Below are 20,553 nucleotides of genomic sequence, written 5' to 3' on the forward strand. Positions count from 1 at the left end.
GTTCTTCACGGAAGTTAAAGTCATGAAAAATTCCATCAAAAAGAATAGAATACGACCAGACAGTCATAAAAAAATAGAAGACCATTCCAAGGATACACCTCAGGATGCAAAAAAAAAGGGGAGAAAATATTCTAATTTTTCTCTCTCTCTCTCGTGTCCTCATAATAGAAGTGGTGATGATGGACTGGAGAGATTGGGACTGTCATCAGGTGAACGTACGACAAGGACCGTCATCGGAATAACTTTGTCATTTGTTGGCATTAATGTCCTTCTCAAAGGAGAACCAGATATATCATTCTTTTCGCTCGTTTTGTAGAAGTACCTTCTACATGTATAGGCTTCTCTTTATTTTTCAGTTGTCCTCCCAAGGTTAGACAGATATAGAAGAAGCTTTTTCTGAAGCGACATAAAAAAGTTTACTCTTTTCAATGATTGTTTGTTTTAATCACAACACCTGCAAAGCTACAATGATGAAGATGACCCGGAAATGATAATTAAAAGTAAAGACGAAGAGAAGGAATCCCTGAAGCCGGAAGGCGGGCCATTGTTTGCAGATCGAAATGAAAAATTGTGTTTTAACTTTTTTTTAAGTTGGAAGAAACTGGATTTGGGAAAAATTAATTTAAATGTGTCCTTGGGCTATGGATAATGGAAGCAAGCACAGGTGAAATAAAATGGAAAGTTTGCTTTTTTTTAGTAGTTAAATAAAAGGATGTTAACAATTACTCGTGAAATTATGTGCTAAATTTAGTTTCTTAACTAAGAATCTGGAAATCTTTCAAAGCGCAGTCGGAGTGGATAGAAGATACGATACAGTCTTTCAAATATTTTCGCAACTTCAAAAGAGAACCCAACTTTTAGCAGCATTACGGTTTTTGAAAAACATTCTTTCTGTACCATCATTGTTCGAACATTCTGAGAAGCAAAAATATTTTTCCAACATAACCGCCCAATTTCATTTATTTATGTCTGCTCTTTCAAGAGATTTTGAATAACTTTCTACTTGCTATATGTGCTATAAAAAATAAAATGCTCAACTGAGTCGCACATGTACATGCACTTATGACTTTTTTTTAATTTATAAAAGAATATTTCTTTATTTAATATAATTAGAAATTAGGTAAATCAAAAAAATAATTTATATAATTTGTTTTAAAAAAAAAACAAAAACATTTCTTTAAATAGTTTTGACCCTCAAAAAAGCACGATATTTAATTTCGTGTATAACAAAGAAAGATAAGATCATTAATTCAATTTATAAGTTCAAGTGACCTCAACTCCAAAAATTTATAAAGCGTTTCGCTTGAACTTATAAATTGAATTATATTCAATCGCTCCTCTTAAAATAAAAATAATTTTAATAATTTTTTATTATTTTTGTTATTTTTTTCTTCGTTTGATAAGTTCATTAGATCTGTGCAAAGTTTTTTATGTAGGTATAGACATTTTCAAAAAAAAATTTGCAAGAAATATTTTAATCAAGTTAATGACATAACTTTGTATTAGACATCGAGTGAAAGTAAACGTTGTTCCTTTCAACAACTTGTGGCACTGATTCATTGAGTAAAATTTCACTACACTCTTAAAATCAGGATAAAAAAAAAAGTTTTTTAGACTTTAGGTCATGTTTAAAATTCTAGCCAATTTTGACAATTTCAATCGATTTTAGGTTTTAAACCAAATTAAGAGAGAAGACATTAAGTTGACTTTATAAATCCAAGAATTTCAAACACAATTTTTTTTTTCATTTTCTCTTATTTGACATGACCGAGAAAATATTTAATTTTTTTTAATGTATATTCCGATTTTTTTTGGGAATTTTGAAATTTTCAGTACCTAGGTACATGGGCCAAAATACTATTTAGTGCCTAAAAAGTTGTCCCTTTGGACAGTGAATGTTGAAAAAAAATATGGACATTTTTATCAATATATTTTCATATATTTTAGTTGACATAGAGGTGTTATACTTTAATCTTTTATAAAATAACATTTGCACCGATATGTTTTGAATGATATTTCTATATTTATGATAGTTTAAACACAAAGTGATCAAAACCAAACAACTGCGTTACTTTACTGCAAATTTCAGTTTTATTTGTAAAATCATATAATTAAACTCTCTGATATTCTTATTTGAAACTATAGAAACAACGCAAGTCTCCTATGAAGTTAAATCACAGAAAAATCAATTTCAGTTAAATATTCTCAATAGTTTATTACCAAAAATCAGCTTTAAAACTTTAAATACCACTGCGTTACCAAGATAAACCACAACGTCTTAACAATTCGATCCAAATTTGGGTTTCAAACTTGTTAAAGTAAATAATGTTAATTTTATAACTCAATATAGTTTTTCTACTAATTTGTGCCTACTTTTTCTTCAAGAAAAATGAAATTAAAAAAGGGACATTTTTTTAGGCACTAAATAGTATTTTGGTCCATACACTGTGGTGTATGCGTGACTTTTGTTTAGAATTTCGAAAATTTGTTTTTTGAATATTTCCTAAACGTAGGATGGACAGACGACGAATTTTGGTATACGAAAATAGCTCGAGGTGGAAACTACAAAAAATTGAAATTTTTAGAAAAAGTAATTTTTGAGGTTTGTTTAATAGTTACATCCTATCAATTATCTTGTGGCGCGACATAGTTTTAGCACCTCTTTACTTAATTAATATACACAAAACACAACTTCTATGATATGTTTAGAATAATGTTTTAAGTAGCTATCCGTCTTTGCCGCATTGCGCCACGCACATTTTCCAATTCTTTTGTTAGCTATTTTCATATCAAATACCTTTCGTCTCCGTCTCTATAAAGCATATATCATGCATGACTTTGAATAATGATTCCAATGCAAATTATAATAATTGACATCGATTTACGCCTTTGTAAGTTGAATGAAAGCCAATGTAGGTTAGATTTGCGGGTCAGGTGGTGACATTAACAATAGTCCCTTGTCAAAGCAATAATTATAATAATAAACCAACATACCTATGGTCTAATAATAATAATCAATAAAGGTTGCCGACAATGGACAACGAAGAACAATGGTAAATAAAATATGAAGAATGTGCAAGTTTCTTTGAATTGGAATAGCTTTTTATGTATCAATAAAATTCTTAAAAGAGAATTCGAAAGCTAATTTATTTTTTTAAGTTATCGAAAGAAGTTTCAACTCGAAACCTGGGATATTTCAATGGAATAAGCAGAAAATACTGTTTCATAGTCTACAACACGGACCAATTTTGTTTACGTTTTCGTGCCAGCAGCAAGATTAAAACTATTAGTGGCGTTATGGTATGTCACACAGCGCTGCAAGTTCTGGCTTTGAGTACAGTCTATACCTTGTACCAGTAATAGCCAGTTAACCATAAATCTTAATAATAAATTGATGAATAGCTAAACATTATAACAACGATTTTCGGAAATATAAAGATATCTTATAAATTATGAAAAATAGAAACCAACTTACTATCGCACAAATACGAAATATAGCTAATCAGATTATACTACAAAACAAAAAATCCGGTTCAATTGTTGACACTGATGCCAGACGACATTGTCAACTTAGTTTCCATAAAAATATAAGACGAAACACTGTTTCAACATGGTGAAAAAATCCTGACGTATATGTTTATTTAACTATGCACATATAAAGTTCAGCGAGTGTAGGTGCTGAAATATGAACAGGGTTGGATTTACAGAATTTTTTATCATTCTTGTGTGATAAGGGCGATATAATGTGGCTTAGAAAACACTCACAGTTTAAGCTTTCAACGAATTCAAAATTCAAGTCCAACCAGTTGCAAAATAATAATAATTCGGCTCCTTACTATAAGAAAACGTTTGACGCAAATAATTTACAATCACCAAACAAATTATTTTTTTAAGTGGTAAATTTGCTCTTATTTCAAAGCCCTCCTTCCAAACCTACCAACTGCTATGTTACTTAACAACACACTTTTGTATGAAATGTAAATCCAATCCTGTTGTTTATGTTGTTTCTTCTCCTGGCTACATACGACAATGCGAAAATTGTCTGTCATCTAATAAACATTTCAAATACGAAACTAGGTTATACCATTGGACTTTGGACACCCAAACATTTTTGCTGTTGTAGCCTTTTCGAACAAAAGTCCTAATCGTAATGCATGTATTAAATTAAGTGAATTTCTAAAACACTTTTGTGGGTGACATTGGCAAATGGATTTGTTTTGGTGGGGACACAAGATAAATGAATTAAATTTGTGTTAAAAGAATGTTTGTTAGGACCTTTTTTTTTGTTTTTTTTTTTTTATGGTAGTTGTGTTGAAAAATTTTGCAATTATATAAAATGTTTGAAGATTCAATTCAGAAAAGGTGACCAAATCGATAAATTAAAGGTGGTCGGGAACTCGAACATTGCAATGTCGAATTCGAGTTTTTTTATCAATAATGTTCTTATCATAAGGAGGCCAGTCGGTAGGTAATTTTGCCCTTCAAAAGGTGAGATCGATCGTTCCAATTTTAGTATAGGTATTTGACGCAACAAGAAAATACATAAAATTAATCTTTTGAGATCAAAACTACGTTGGCAAACAATAATTGTAAAGTGGTTGAATTTGGCATTTAAAAAGAAAATAAGGAAGCTACGGAATTAAATTTCTATATCTTATTACTTGATTAATAAATGTTTTGATATTAGAGAATGGTGGCAACCATTTATAATTAAAATCTAATTGAAGAATTCCATTAAAAAGTTGACCAGTGTTCCCATAAATTAGGTTTGGAAATGCTAAGTTTCAGTATCTCAATTGATAGCAGTTAATCGCAGTATGGGTGCATGTTTTTGTTTTCCTTAGTTAAAACGCAAAGTAATTTGTTTAAATAATAAATTGTATCAATAAATTTGCAGAAACATTGAAGGTTTTAGTCTTTTGGTTCAAATACCGTTTTTAAGTATAATTAAACATATACAGGGTGTTCCAAAAGTAATGGTCCAAAATAAATGCTCTGAAAGAACAACTTCACGGAATTCGGTAACTTGTTCATCCCAAATCTTTAAAATGTTCGAATAAAAGCAGTCTTTGTAAAATTTCTAAAAACCCTACATTAAACTGGTATCTTGCTTCACCTGTTTATAAGTGATTTTTGTTTTTTACAATTTTTGGCGTTAAAAATCATTTATACTTCTTTTTAGGTATAACTGTTCATATTCGATGACTTAATGGATTTTTAAATAATTTTGACATCTCTTCTATTTATTTTTCATAAAAAAATGAATATTTTGAGGTTATATGGGTTGCAAACAGTTTGCAAAACAAACATGATGTAATTAAAAATAACAATGTTCAATAAAACTGAGTAAAGAAAGTGGGGGCAAGACCGCCTATGGGGAGCAAGACCGTTTTAGTAGATACTATGTTGTATGAAAAAAATAAAATAATTAATTGGCAAGACTTGTAATATGAAATAAATGGCTTCTAGTAAGATCGATTATGTCTGTAAGTATGAGCATGTTTGGTTGAAATCACGAAAAGTTATAGTTAATTTTGTGATTTTTCATCATATCGTCATGTTTCGTGTGAAAAGAAATGAAATATTTAAAAGTCTTAACTATTTCTTTTTTTTTGTAATAAAACCGATGGGAACCGATGAACATATAGCATACGTTTTTGATTATTACAAAAAGATTCCATATTTTAAGATAAAAACGGTTTTATTGTCAACAGAAGTTGATGTTTTTTAAAAACTTATTACCTTTTATTCAGTATTTTTTTTTTTAATGATGAGATTTACTACAAAAAAGATCAAAATTAATGAATAAACACTTTATTTTCATTAAAAGATGTTTTTTATGGGTTTTTAAGACGGTTAAACACTATAGGAGCGGTCTTGCCCCCACTTCCCCTACCTATTTATTTTTTCGGTGAACCAAAATATGTCCAAATTTTAAGTAAAAAAAAAATCTATGACGTCACGTTCCTGGGATATAAGAAGTTCAAGATGAATTTTTATCTTCAAAAAGTGACGTCATAGATTAGTTTTGGACTTTAGCCTTGAATTTAATTAAAACCTATTAGAAAAGTATAGTTAAAGTGTCTTAAAGTGTGTTTTACTAATTTGACCATTTTTTGACTTTGTTTTCAAAATGTTTGATATTTTTTAATCGAATATGACCAGTAGCAGTAGGTATGCCCACCTAAATCCTAGCTTATGTACAATTTTGGCTTTTAATCTTTCCGAAATTTTGAATCCACCATTGAATAGTAAAAAGTTGGCAGCTTTTTCGTATTTTCCATACTAATATCCTTCAGGGTATTAAATTTCATGACTTTTCATCTAGAAATGGCTGTGAAATGGCACCAAATGCACCACTGTGTGCTATGCCGACTGCAGCTATTAATTACTTCTACTTTTAATATTCACATCTTTGTATATTGTTTATGTAAAGACGAAATAAAAGTTTAAATAATAAAAAAGATAATAAAAGAACTAAAAGAAATTTGCTCAGTAACTAGACAGTGCAGTTTTGACTAGGTATTGTATAGAAAAAAGAATATTTGGGGTCGGGGTCATTGTTTTCTACCATAACCGATATCAACGATATTTTCTTTTACTTCCTGTAGTAGATATGAGTAAATTTACATGCATCATTAGCAAGCACCACTCCACAAAAGGTATTACATATATCTTCAATAGTTTTTTTATTTGTCAGAAATGTTATTGTTTTTATCACAGTTTTGTTCAATGACTGAATGGAAAATTAATGTTATTATCAAACTATCATGAACTAATGACATCAAGTGCTTGTCTATTTGGATTTATGTGTTGTCTCAGTTTACTTATCAGTTCAGAAAATGTCGAAAAGCATTACATATTTATGAAAATTGTTACCGGAATGCATGGTTTTGTTCATGAGCTTACTGAGAATTCGTCTGTCCATTCTTACACAGTGAAAGACGTAGTATAATATGAACAAACCATGGAGGAAATGTTAAACAAAACCATTTATATTTTTCTGATACGAGTTCAATAACATCTTTAAAACTATAAATTTGGAGAACATCTTTGTTTTTTTGAATTATTGAATTAAGTCTTATCAGTAAGAACATTTTTAAGTAGGTACCTAATTTAACTGTGTAAAATTGAAACAACAAAACTGTATGCCACCAAATAACACACGCTTTTTGAATTTATTGGTAAACCTTTTTCTGCATAAATACTTCACGAAAAGAAAATCACTAACCAGAAGAAAAAAAAAGATTCCTCTTCCAATTACAAGCAATGGAGCGCCCATTAATCTTTACAAATCGATTTTTATCGGTCCATACGATGTGTTCTTTGATAAATTTATCTCCAATCGGCACACTCGCCTTGGAATCAATCTCAATACCTATGCTATCGATAAAAGCTATAGGGCACGCGGTCTTATACCGTTACAATTAAATAATTTTTAGTATCTTACCTGGCTTCCCACACAACCAGTTTTATAAAATAAAAGACAAAAAGAGGCAAAAGGAGTAGAGGCAAAGGTACCAACAAGAAACAGGAATACCACAAATCCCGCCAAGTTGTATACTTCCATTCCATAGTGACGCCATGGAGGAGCAAATATACAGAAAATACAAGAGAAACGTGAAGATGGTTTAGTTTACATTTTGGATTGTGGTATGGTAGATACAGTGGTACTGTGTTGAAGTGAATGTTTTGAGAAGCTGGAAGTGGAAGGTGGTATAGTAGCGTGAAACCGGTTCGATAAGAGATGATCCCATAAATACTGGCTTTAAGAAGCATCACCAATACCACACAAGGGAAGCTGTGATGCTGTCTGTTGCAGCAATCGTTATAAGTTTGTGGTGTTAGTTGGTAGAAAATGTTGATGATGCGACATGTGGTAACCGCGTCGACAACAATGATGCGAAGTCAAATTTTGAAGGGAGTAAATAATACACCGGGCAGGCATATAGTAGGAATAAAACTTGAAGACGATGATATCGAATGGTGTCGATGACAATATTTGCAGTTAGTTACTTTTGCATTGAGTCTACGATTTTGTGTAGTTTATTATAAAACTTATTATAAAATCAAACAAAAAAAAAAGCTTTTACCTTTTTCGTGCACACTGATTGGTCGATTTTTCGACTAAGGGAAAAACAACTTAAAATCAACTTTGTTTTCAGTAAGTTTCGAAATCATTTTGCGTTGAAGAAGAGAATTTAAAAAGCAAAGTAGAACGACTTTAATTTTAACAAAAAAATAACGTTAGAAGAAAGTTGTTTCATTGGTTGGTTAATATTTTTTGGAATCCAAATCTAACTGCTGCGCTGAACTAAACAGAAGATATTCTATTTCTTCAGATTTTTTTTTTGATATTGTTTAACTGAAGAAGAATATTTTTAAAGATTTTAAACTTTTGTTTTGTAACTCACAATATGGCACCTTAAGAAAAAAATACAAGTTCCAAATTTAATCGATCTCGAAAAATACCCAGTATTAGTGTCAAACAAAACTTATTTTTATATTTTTTTTTTTTTGCAAATTGATACAAAGAACTTAAATAATAAAACAAAAAATTATAAATAAAAAATGAATCTAGCTGTTCAAGACAAAAAGATTTTTTATAATCCAAATGACGTGTTTTGAACAATTTTATATAATGTAAAAGTAACTACATTTTATAACTAAAAACTTATGTTGCATTAGACAACTTACTTGCATACTTATAAAACATGAGAAAATATATTTGTTTTTACTGTGTGTTTTGATAAAACCATTGTTTTTAGTTTAAATATTTCAATGAAAAAAAAAAACAGAAAAATAGTAAGTATACGCCCGAGTGAATGTTATATTATAATACATATTTACCTAAAACGCTTAGCTTCTTAATTTTTGAATTTTGTATAAGTCTTGTATGAATATTACGAAAAGTTTTGAAACGTCTATGTTGTCTACGTCTAATACGGTGGACTACATTTTCAATTTTCGAAAACTGCTGAATGTATAAAAAAGTACAGAATGAAGTACTCATTCTCATACTCGCTTTATGTGTACCAACCTAATAATATAAAAAAGCTACAATTAATTTTAAGCAGCGTTTTCACGGTCAACACAAAAGTTCAACATTTTGATTTAAAAAAACAAAATTTATTCCACTATCTTTCAAAATTTTTGTCGAATCCTTTTTTTTTTTTGAGATAGAGTTATAACGAAATGAGAACAGTATAGACGTGTTATTTATCGCTCCTGTCATTTAAACAATTTAAACCGAGATCCGCTCATAGAATTTTAAATAAAAATCTCTCAGTTTGCATATTTTGTGTATTTGATTCACTCTTGTAAATTTCAACTAATTTGTGCTTGTGATCAGACCGAAATAAAAAACGCAATAAAAAAATTAAAATCAATATTAAATATTAAATTTCATCATTGTGCTGTAAATACATCTTGCTTTGTTGTTGTTGTTTAAACACTCACCATGTCTGACTCTGAGAACGTTTCTAACACTAACACAATAAACACAACAGACACCACCTACACAGACCCCGCCACCGTACTCTCCACCGACACCAACCACACTACTAATACAAGTCAGACCTTTGAATTAAGACGAGCATGGGTACAAAACTGCGTACTTATATTTTGGTTATACCTCTAATCCCAAAATTTGCTAGGCCTAATAGCAAAAAACTTGCTTTTTTATCACTTTTGACTAGTACATAGAGAATTTCGAAGTTAGATTACTTCTACAATATGATGGCTACAATAACGATTGTGAGCTCATTTTATAGATACCTAATTATAAGTTCTATAATTCGTTCTTGAAGAATTACCCAGAAAAATCAAAAGTTCGTCAGATAGGTATATGAAAAAATGTCATTTTGCCCCAACCTTGCGACACAAACCCGCACTTTAACAACTATAAAATTTTATTTAACCAACTCACGGAATTGTTTTGTATATCATTTTTTAGATAATTTTATTGTTTATAAGTCTTACCTTTGTTATTTTTTGCTTAAATGAATAACGATGGAGCTATTCAATAAAAACGATACCAATCTCTTTTCCAAGATGGCGGCTGTTCCCAACCTCCAATCATCCCAACAAATTGACTTTTATGATAAGGACAACCCCCCGAACACATTCCATGAAAAAAATTTTGTCCCTCGAAAAATGCGATTTAATTTACTAATTTCCCTGGGCTAATAGGAAAAATAAATAAAGAAATGTCAGAAAAGTGTTTACCGAAATCGTTCAAAAAATTAAATACATAAAATAATTCTATCATATTAAATCTTTAAGACTTAAAATTATTAACTCACGAAGAAAAAAAATAAACTTTGAATGACTTCAAAAGAATCATAGACTTGGATATACTTTAAAGAGCCAATGATTCAAAAGTAGTTATTGCTTCTTTGTAGCACGAAGACATTTAATACCTATTATTTTAAACAAAAATTAATTGCAGAAAGTATTTTATGCATTCGAAAATTATCAGTGAAATGACTCGCATTTCGAGGAATGAAATATAATTTCTTTTGTTAGTCCCGCATGCAATTTTCCTTTACTTTCTTACAAATCAAGTTTTATAGCCAAAGTTTTAAGAACTCCAACTTAAATGTACCTAAAAATATACATAAATCCATTTTCCATTCCCTGCTTAGTTGTGGGTAGTAAAATGAATGGTAACCAAAAATATAAAAATTTAAGTAATTAATTCAGCGTCATCGTATCAAATATAACATTCATTCAAAATATACATCGACTCGAGTGTTTTCTGTCTTTGAACTTAAAAGCACTTGAAAACAAAAGCAAAATTGCAAATCCCACCCAGAGTAGGCAAATCAACAGATGCACATAGAAGCAATAGAATAAAAATCTCCATCTAAAGAACAAACCAAATAAATATCAAAACCGGATTTCCCTTTATCAAGATGCAAACTTTACCTTCGAGCTTCGACAACCGCAAAGATTAACTCCGCCAAATGCACTCTCAACATTCAACCATCTTCTAGACGAACATAATCCGCAAAAGTTATTCTCTGTGTTCCAGATTCTGGGCGCACATAAATCAAACTCTTGAGTTTGGAACGATGGATAACGATGACAGTATCACCTCGTGGAATAAGAAAAGGATTTTTTTTTATAAAAACACATCACATGAGCAACGAGTGCGTAAAATTCAAGACACAATTCCCAAACGATTATGAAATCCTGAGCATTGGCGTTCGTCATCGTTCTGATTAGATACGATTACTAAAACAAGTTCATTTACAAAACCACTAGAAATGGAAGTCGACGTTACCGGAACGATGACTCTTGTTTCAGCAGCGCAAGAATTGCCCGTGCTCCCAATGTGTCCGCAAACTGAAAAAAATGCAATTGGACCTCATCTATGATGGCGACGCGTCGGGAAAGGGCACATACTCTCTTAATATCAATTGCTCTGTTGCTATTGCAACACACGGCACAGAAACCGCATGTGCACATCAATGTTCTGCTTCAACAGATGCGCGAGTAAGTACGTGCATCGGAGTGTGAACGGGCGTTGCACACGCGCTGGGCTTGTCGTACGTTTGACGTTGACTCTGAAGTGGATGGATGCATATCGGACGGTTGCACATCGCCAGGCTCATCATTGCTTGCATTGCGACAAGAATGTACATTGATGAGGATTTACGCAAATTGACGATGCAATTGTAGAATCTTCAGGTCGTTACACTTTCGCAGAAGAAGAAAAAGGTTTCCTCGTTTGAATAATTCCTTAGATACTATCAGATGTCAGAGGGAATCAATCAGTTGGATATGATGAGCTGTCGCAAGGTATTCTTAGTTTGCCCTAGTTGTTTTCGAAAATGCAGTTAGGAGATATAATATTGGCTGTTCTAAGGACCCCGGAGGACGAAGTTTTTATCTTGGATAAGATCTAAATGTACGCGATATTGATTGATCACTTCTTTTAAAAGGGGAAAGTCTTGGTTTTGCGCAAAAGTATTTTAACTCCGAGTTTTTAATCAAAAACGGATAGGGAAGCCCTCAGTTAACTAACCTGTCTTCCTTAACATAAAATCGAAAGTAAAGTGCATTAGCTTTCGAGAACAAGTACGTGCAACCAAGTTGTGGGTTTAAATTATCTTGACACGAAAGTCAGGAATGAAAAACAAGGAAATGTCAGTTTTCGATTGGATAGACGATTTGGTTTAGATTTTTACATTTTTTGAATTTTTGGATTTTTTGAACTGCTACGATTTTTTTATTGTTTGAATATTATTTGAGTTAGATATTAAATAAAAAAAACTTTGAACTATCTGGCAGTCAAAGCTTCAATCACGAACCTGTGTTAGGAACTAGGATAAGTTAAGATTTTGCTGAGCCCTCAGCCGTGTGGGGCCATTTGGTCAGGTCATCTCTAAATTTTCTTTAAATTACATATATATTCGTTCTTCTATCTTTTAAAGCGTAGGAATATGAAAAACCCCCCGAATATCAAGACTCTAAAATAACTGCCTCCTTTTTTAGAACAACGGAAGGAATTTTACCAGGGTCAGTATAAATAATCATCTTTGAAATGAGAAATCTTAAAGACTCTTAATAGAAGACAATGAGGTCTGAGTGCAGTGAGGTCTCAGTGCAAAAAATGTATTATGGTTGAGGCTAGAAAAATGTCAAATAATTGGGTAGGTACAGACAATTTTAAAAACGAACGAATCAAATACAGCCTTTGTAAAAATTTGCAATGTTTATAGAAGTCAATATCCAAGGAATTATGAGGAGTAACTTTGCAAAAGGGGATGAAAACTCTTTTTGTCTTTTCTCAGAAAATTGAGAAAAACTAAAAGTAAAATAGTTTTTTTAATTTTAAAAGAGAGACTTTATTTTTCAAAGTCAGCATTATTTTATCAAAATCATTTTAGTCAATTTTGAGAAAAACTAGATTTTTTATTTTGGTCATACGACAAGTAGGTTTTGGCCCTTAAAATAAAATTTAATTTTCCTCTCTAGGGAAAATGATAACCCCTCCTCTCACCTCCCACAGTTCTATTTAAAAGCAAGGTCTGAAAATCATAGAGGTTTTATTTTTGCCAATTTTATTTAACTGCATTTTAGGATTTTTTAATTTTTATTGTACCTACAACGTAAAGTAAAAATATAATTCTTTAACTAAAAATACATACTTAAATTGTAACAAGTTATCACTATCTTGGCTCATAAATGCAAACAAAAATAATGTTATTAAAACAAAAAATTTACTGCACGGTTAAAAATTCTGGAGTATTTTTTAATACAGCTCTTGTATTAAAGCAATTTTCAATACAAAAAATATTGCATTTTAATACTTCCAAAATATTAAAATTATTTTTAATCTTTTTTGTATTAAATTTCAATATTTAAGTATTAAGTTTACTACCTGTAATACAAAAATTATTAGAAAATAATATCCGTGGGTTAAATTCTAATGTTGTATTGAATTTTAATACCGCTGTATTAGATTTTAATATTTTTGCATTACATTTTAATATATTGTATTACATTTTAATATAATTGTATTACATTTTAATATAAATTGTATTACATTTTAATATAATTGTATTACAATATAATACAAATTTATTAAAAACTAATATTAAATGTATTAAATTTTAATACAAGAATATTAAATTTTAATCAGCCAGAAAAAAAAATCCATTGTTTGAGGTACTTTTCTAAAAAAAAAATTAAATCAGAAACTGTAAATTTGTACTAATTTGAAGGCGCTTTGTGTTTTTTCGAAGCAAAATGCATACATTGCCGATGAATTTTGATGGGCAGTAAGATTTTACATGCCACAGTTTATGAACCAGATAAACCAGGAAAATAATATCACCTTTATAGTAATGAATTTTGGAAAAAGGAAACATCTTATCAACTTTAAATACATTTGGTATTAAATTGAAATATTTTTGTATTATCTTTTAATAAAATTGTTATTAGAAACTAATATAAAAAGATTAAATTTTAATATGCAATACTTGAAATTTAATACATTTGGTATTAAATTCGAATATAAACTGTATTATGTTTTAATATAACTATATTAAATTTTAATACATTTTATATTGACTAAAAAATTTTAATACTTGTCATGTATTAAATTTTAATACATTTCTGGTGTAGACCAATATGCAAGCCAAAAAATATTAAAAAATACTCCAGAACTTTTAATCGTGTGTATAGTAATAACTATCCTTTTTTTATTTTGTTGTTTTGTTAATTGTTTTCTTGTTTTAAGCAAAAAAAGACGATGGTATTATATACACATATGATACATGACTTCGAGGTATTTTTTAATGCTGATGCCAAAATATCTAAAATCTGACGTCTCTGAAAAAGTTATATTTGTTTTTCATCTATCAACCCATATTATTATAACAGTTGCAAACCTATTACCGAAAAACCCTTAAAAGTTATGGTTGAGGGACCAAATTTTGCATGAAGGCTTTCATATCCATTATCATTAAGAATCAAAACAATGCAATGAAAAAAACATTCATATCTATGAAAAATTGGTATTTTTTGAGAAAAGGGGAAATTTTGGGTTATGCACTAAAAAACATCCTGGTACAATCTTGGAATTAGTGCTAATAGGCTAATTTTTTTGTTTCTATCTTTGTTTGGATATTCTATATCTTATGTTAAAAATCTAAAAAAATCTCATGTCCGCAAGTCCTAATTTTGCAGGTTAAACTAATTAGGTGCAGATTTAAAAAAATGATAAGAAAAGTTTAAATTTTTATATGTATACCAACATAAGCGACATGATTTAAAGGTATTTTTTAACACTTATTCCAACAAAGCTCACAAACAAGTCATCCCTGAAAAGTAAGTCATGTTGATCTGACACAAATATCTGAAGTGTTGTTTTTCTGCACCTTATCTTCAAACCAGGGAAATTAGGAATTGCGGACATGAGATTTTTTTTTAGATTTTTGACATAAGTCTTGAAAATCGCGACTTGAGGACATGAGATTTTTCTAGACTTTTGAGGTATGTTATAGAATGCCAAAACGAAGGTATTGAGCAAAAAAAAATTTCTATTAGCATTCATTCCGAGGTTAAACCCTTATTTGACTGGATTATGTGTTGTGTAACTAATATACGAGTATATGTTGTATGTTATACGAAACTTAATATCTATCCATTTTTTATCTCCTAAATATTATACTAAAATATTATACCAGGCCAATTCTAAGTCGGTAATTTTATTTAAAAAAAAAACTGTAAAAAAAAACACTTTATTTTTTGTTATTTAAGCTTCAATAAAATTTATTCATTCACTAATTCTTGGGAATCACATACAAATTTAGTTTTTGGGCTATAGCTCGATATAGACAGACGGACAGACACACACAGACAATCCATTTAAAAAGCTGATTCTTTTCAATAACTTCTAAAAAACAAAAGCTATTTTCAGTATACGCTTTTAGAAACAAAATCCTACCTATTTCTCAAAAAATTCAGTATTACTCATAAAAATTTGCTTTCAAACCACTATTCAAAGTAGATACATTAAAAAAAAAAGTTTAAATGCGTTTTTAAAATACCGTTATGTAAGTACAAGTATTATTAATATTATATTTTCACTGCTATAAATTTACTTGAAAGCATGGCACGTTCTTTTTGAAGTTTTTTTTTTTACCTAATTTATTCTTCTTTAAACTTCTGAAACTATATTCACTTTAACTTTGCAGTTCAACTTTTACACACCTACCAGCTTAACTTTTAGAGAAAATTCTAATTCAAACACATTTCTCATTTGCAAGTGAAAACCCCGCAATTTGCAATAAATTATGACGTTACTCATTCCTCGGGCGATGATTATATTCAACAACCTACCCTAACACATTCCGTGTAATTACTTCATTCATAAACAGCTTGCTGCTCCAATTATCACCCAAAATTTAACCCTTCCAGGTTCAGTTTCACTTCATAAGCAAAAGCACGCACCTGAACCTTCTTTCAGAGACGATATGAATAAATTAGTAACCTACTTGACGGGAAAGATGTCCAAAAAATAAAGTACGTATGAAGAGAGTTGTTTCTACAGTCGAAGTACGTATATTAGAGTGCGAGCATCCAGAATAACTAAATAGGTAATCCTTAACCAAATTAAAAAAAAAAATATTAACGCGCTTTAAGTTTTTGGCGGTTACAAAAAAATGGAGTTAAAAATCCCTTTCACATTTTAAAGGTTTTTTTTTCTTTCCTACTACCTCCAGTAAACCAAATGGAATTGAAACAACAAAAACAAAACTTAGTGCAATGGGCCAAGTTCCACACGATAAAACCAGTTTAAGAAGTTGAAAAAAGATCAAAACTTAAGAATTAACAAAGAATGAGAGAAATAAGGAAAAACAAAATAAAAAAAAAACTTACCGTCATGATTGCAACATAGAAGAAACTGCTTTCAGATCAGGATCGAAGAAAAAACTCTGGATGCACTATTATACTACAGATGTGAAAAAAGTCGAAAAAGAATCTTTGAATTGAAGATGGTGCAGGAGGTAGTCCTGAGACTCTTTTCCTCTTCTTAATGTCTATGTTCACTATGAATTTCGCGCTTAGAAAGATCTCTGTTTCCCGGTTTTTTTCTTCGTACGAACACTGTTTTTTTTTTAATTTTTTTTTTTTTTGTAAACAACGCGAAAAAGAAATATGAATGTGTTGGTACTCACAAATATGTATTAAAACGTTTGGCGATTGTGGGAGGGTTTTTTTATTTCCGAAACCGCACACTTTCTTTTTGGGAGAAACCGCAGAAACCAGCTATGTTAACCTTTCTCTGGTCATATCCTTCATTCGTTTGCATTTGAAATAAAAAATATTCGCTGTTATCTGAAAAAGAAATTACTGTATGTATTCTAATGTGTTAGAAATATTTTTTTTTTTAATAAAATCTGCTTTTAAATCAAGCTTTACCTTCCGACTAGGGTCGAAATCTCGAAATTCGACCAAAATTTAAAAAAAAAAATATTTTTATGAACATATTCTTGTTCGTACATTTGAAATATTTTTAAAAATCAATAAATTAATAAAATATGAAGACTGAAAACTAGATAAATTTCTTAGACAAAAAAAAAACTTTCTTACGGTGTTTTGATTTAAGTGATTTAAATGTATTTTAAACCAATAATTTGTAGACAGTGCGGAAATGTTTTACTCATCGTTTTGAAAGTGAAAGATGACTATTAGTAGTTACGAAAACCATTTGACATCCTAGCACTGGCACTTTTGACGTCGTAAAGTGCATTGTGCATCTCTTTGAGCCAAAAATGATATATTTGTCAAATTAAAGGTAATAATATCTACTTTCCAATTAAAGAAGTATTACGGACAGGAATACTAAAGCTATTCCCAGAACCCAGCAGATAATTTATATCTAAATAATCCTTAAAATTTTTTAACTCGTCGACCAACACAATAAAAACGCACTCATCGCTTCTAAGCTTAAAACTGGCTGCATGACGAAACGGCCAATATTTGACCAAGAAGACCTCTGAATTTTGAAAGAAAGCGTTATTACTTTTAATTTGGCGATATTATTATTATAAGTTTTATTTTATTGATTAGAGCAGTTTAGGTACTGAGAAGATGCTGATACGAAGTTTTCTCTGGATCGTGAAGGAATTCCTTATTACAGAATTACTGCTTTAAACACGGTACCCAAATTCAAAATCCCCAAAACCCAAGTTCCCATACTTTAAAAATTTCACAAATTTACTATTTCAGACATAAAATCTCCGATCCACACAAAACAATAAAATTAAACTACAAAAAATTCAGGAGAAAACTGACCTTGTCGCATCAATAGCATTGTAAGAGATTAATTAAAAGAAACGAGGATAGTTCTTACTAACATTCAAAAATTTAACTGTGGCGAAGCATTCAAATGAAAAAGGAAACGAGCGCGAAAACCAAAAAGTAAAATTAAAAAGAAACAAGACTTCGTCCTTAATTATTCCCAAAACCCAATTTCCTTAATTGTATTCATCATATTTCGAGTCTATCTTAAAAATTAGGTTGAAAAAAGGATTTGGATTTTGGAGATATGTATAAGATTTGGGGATGTTGTTGTTGGAGATTCAATTTTTGGTTTTGGAGATCATAGATTTGAGGATTTTAAATGGAACTTTGTGTTAGAGATTTTGATTATGAGGATTATTGTTTTGGGGTAAGGGTAAAGGGTACCCAAGCCGTGAATAAGGTTATTAAAAGCCATTTTTAGCAGTTCTGCAAGAGTCTGTGGTACCTTACTTTACTTTGAATCATTGAATAATTACAAATAGAAGTAGACACCTTGCAAATGGCGTTGGGGTTAGTATCACCCGATTAGATTTGTGTATTAAATAGATTAAAAAAGCAGTTTTTAATGAAAGTTTAAAGCAATGATTAGTTGATGCGTAACCCTATAATGTAATTCATCTATCTTTCGGTGCCTCTGGCGCATGAGTAATCTGCGGTGTCACTTTTATTTATAATTATTCAATGTTTTAAATTGTGCAATTTTGTGTAGATATATTTCTTGAAGAATTTATATGCTTTTACGCTGAATTCAATACACCGCTCACAAAAGCATACCATTCCTGGATGGCTAAAACCCTTATTTTGGCACAAAGAGCATTTTTAAAATCCAAAGATTTTTTAAAAATAATCCTTCCAAAAAATATAAACAGGGGAATTCATGCAATGGTGTAAACGCTGAGTAAACCTGCTAAAATAGCAAATGTGGTAAACGAACTATCAAACCCATACAAAATATTGGCACAGTAACGACTTTACTCGGTTTACTCACTCAGAGTTTAAACCGTTTCATAAATACCCCAAATATCTCAATGCGGCGTTATAAATGACTATATATGTGCGACAAGACCTTCAATTTACAAAGTTTAACACAAAAATGTTTACTTCTTCGTAAGCTCTATATTGAAAGGATTTTGTATGGACATGGTACATACGTAAACAACATACAAATTTATGAAAACCACTTTTTTATAATTTCGTTTTTACCTTCAATAATTTATTTACAAAATTGGATAGGTGGGAAGGTATGTTTTAAAACTCAATTAAGTGGATACGATCTACCTAATGTTTCATTGCATAGTCAATTACCTAAGGAGCTACAAATAAATAAAAAAAAGTTACATATATCCATATAGTAATAGGTACAACAGTTCAAAACCTACCTTAAGGAAGGTTATTTCAAAAGTTCCTCTATTCAAACTCGTTATTTCTCTCAGTGCTTCAGTTTGACACTATCCACTTAAGATAACACAATATTCAATCACTGTCCACATTATCGACACGACACAACTGATCCCGATAATATTCTACAAATCAAAATCAGAATTATACCGAAACACCGCTCTCATAACGGGTTTTCTATCTTCATTTATAAACATAAACACTACGAAATGAAATTAAATGAAATGAACAACAAAAAAAATAAACAAACAAAACCGTCTTTATTCCGACAAAACGAGAACCGAAAAAATCACGATCGCTCTCAATCGCGGCGCTTTGGTTACTAACAATTTCGGTGCTTGTGTTAAAGAAGCACCGTCACTAGCTCGTGTCGTAGTCGTCGTCATTGGTTTGGTACCCTCACATCGCCTCCACATTCACACACAATCCGAGCTCTTTTCCATACTCTACACTCCCCCTCCGACCGAGCCCCTGGTTCACTTTTGCCCCAACCATTCGCTTGACTCCGCATTCACGTTGTCTTAACTATTTAACCCTACCCCTACCGAACCGCCGAAGCACCGAAGATGAAGAATACAAAAATAAAGGGAATAGCAATGGCACAACCAGAACATTGCAGACGCAGAGCACATGCACAGGCAAGGCACACTCATGCCATGAACCCCAACTCTTTTAGTTGGCGCTGCCACTAACTCCACTCGATGCATCTTGTGTGTTCTCACGAAGAGATTTGGTGCATTGTGCAGCAACCCCCACCGGCTATGATTTCTGAACTCCTCTTACTTTAGCTCCAACCAGAGTGTCACCGCCACCTACAAACCAAAGACTCCTTTCGTGTATCGTCGCTTCGACTTGGTTGTTCATATTGCAGTTTGCAGAGCTCGTTCGAATGTTGAAAAAATTCAACTGAATTGTTGGGTAATCTCAGCATGCAACCTATTTCTGTTTTATGTTTGCTTCGAATCTTTCTGCACTGCACCTCTCTCGTCCCTCCATCTCCACGCATTTGTATTTGTTTTTTATCAGATTCGTCGGCAAAGGAAAAATAAGTGTGAACCAATGTGAACTGTGAAGGAATGAAGAGCAAAGAAAGTAGAATAATGAAAAGGTGGGAAATGTAAACAAACCATGGTGTTATGGAGAAGCGTAGAAGGAAGGAGAAGGAGTACTAAAGTCTTTTTCCCCGTCGTCACCCACAACGTGGTTAGGACCATTGGGGCAGCTGCAACAAGTTGTTCTTGGGGTTGTTTGATGTGCACATACATTTGTGTCATGCTGCTTGGTTTTGTATTGGTATTTGTCGATATGAATGTACCTATATTTGTATGTAGG

The 20,553-nt window shown here is 31.1% G+C and overlaps 1 protein-coding gene across 1 annotated transcript in view; it reads right to left on the bottom strand.

The window, feature by feature from the left end:
• The window catches only part of LOC129911982 (coiled-coil domain-containing protein CG32809), a 321,116-nt gene extending 301,145 nt beyond the window's left edge, over positions 1–19,971 (bottom strand). The window contains exons 1-3 of the mRNA XM_055990027.1: positions 19,203–19,971; positions 16,695–16,854; positions 16,396–16,623 (exon numbers count right to left, since the gene is read on the bottom strand). The gene's annotated coding sequence lies outside the window, so the exon portion shown is untranslated. The remainder of the gene's footprint in view (positions 1–16,395; positions 16,624–16,694; positions 16,855–19,202) is intronic.
• Between the last annotated feature and the right edge of the window lie 582 nt (positions 19,972–20,553).

The sequence above is a fragment of the Episyrphus balteatus genome, chromosome 2 (genome assembly GCF_945859705.1).
Source record: "Episyrphus balteatus chromosome 2, idEpiBalt1.1, whole genome shotgun sequence".
Classification (NCBI taxonomy): domain Eukaryota; kingdom Metazoa; phylum Arthropoda; class Insecta; order Diptera; family Syrphidae; genus Episyrphus; species Episyrphus balteatus.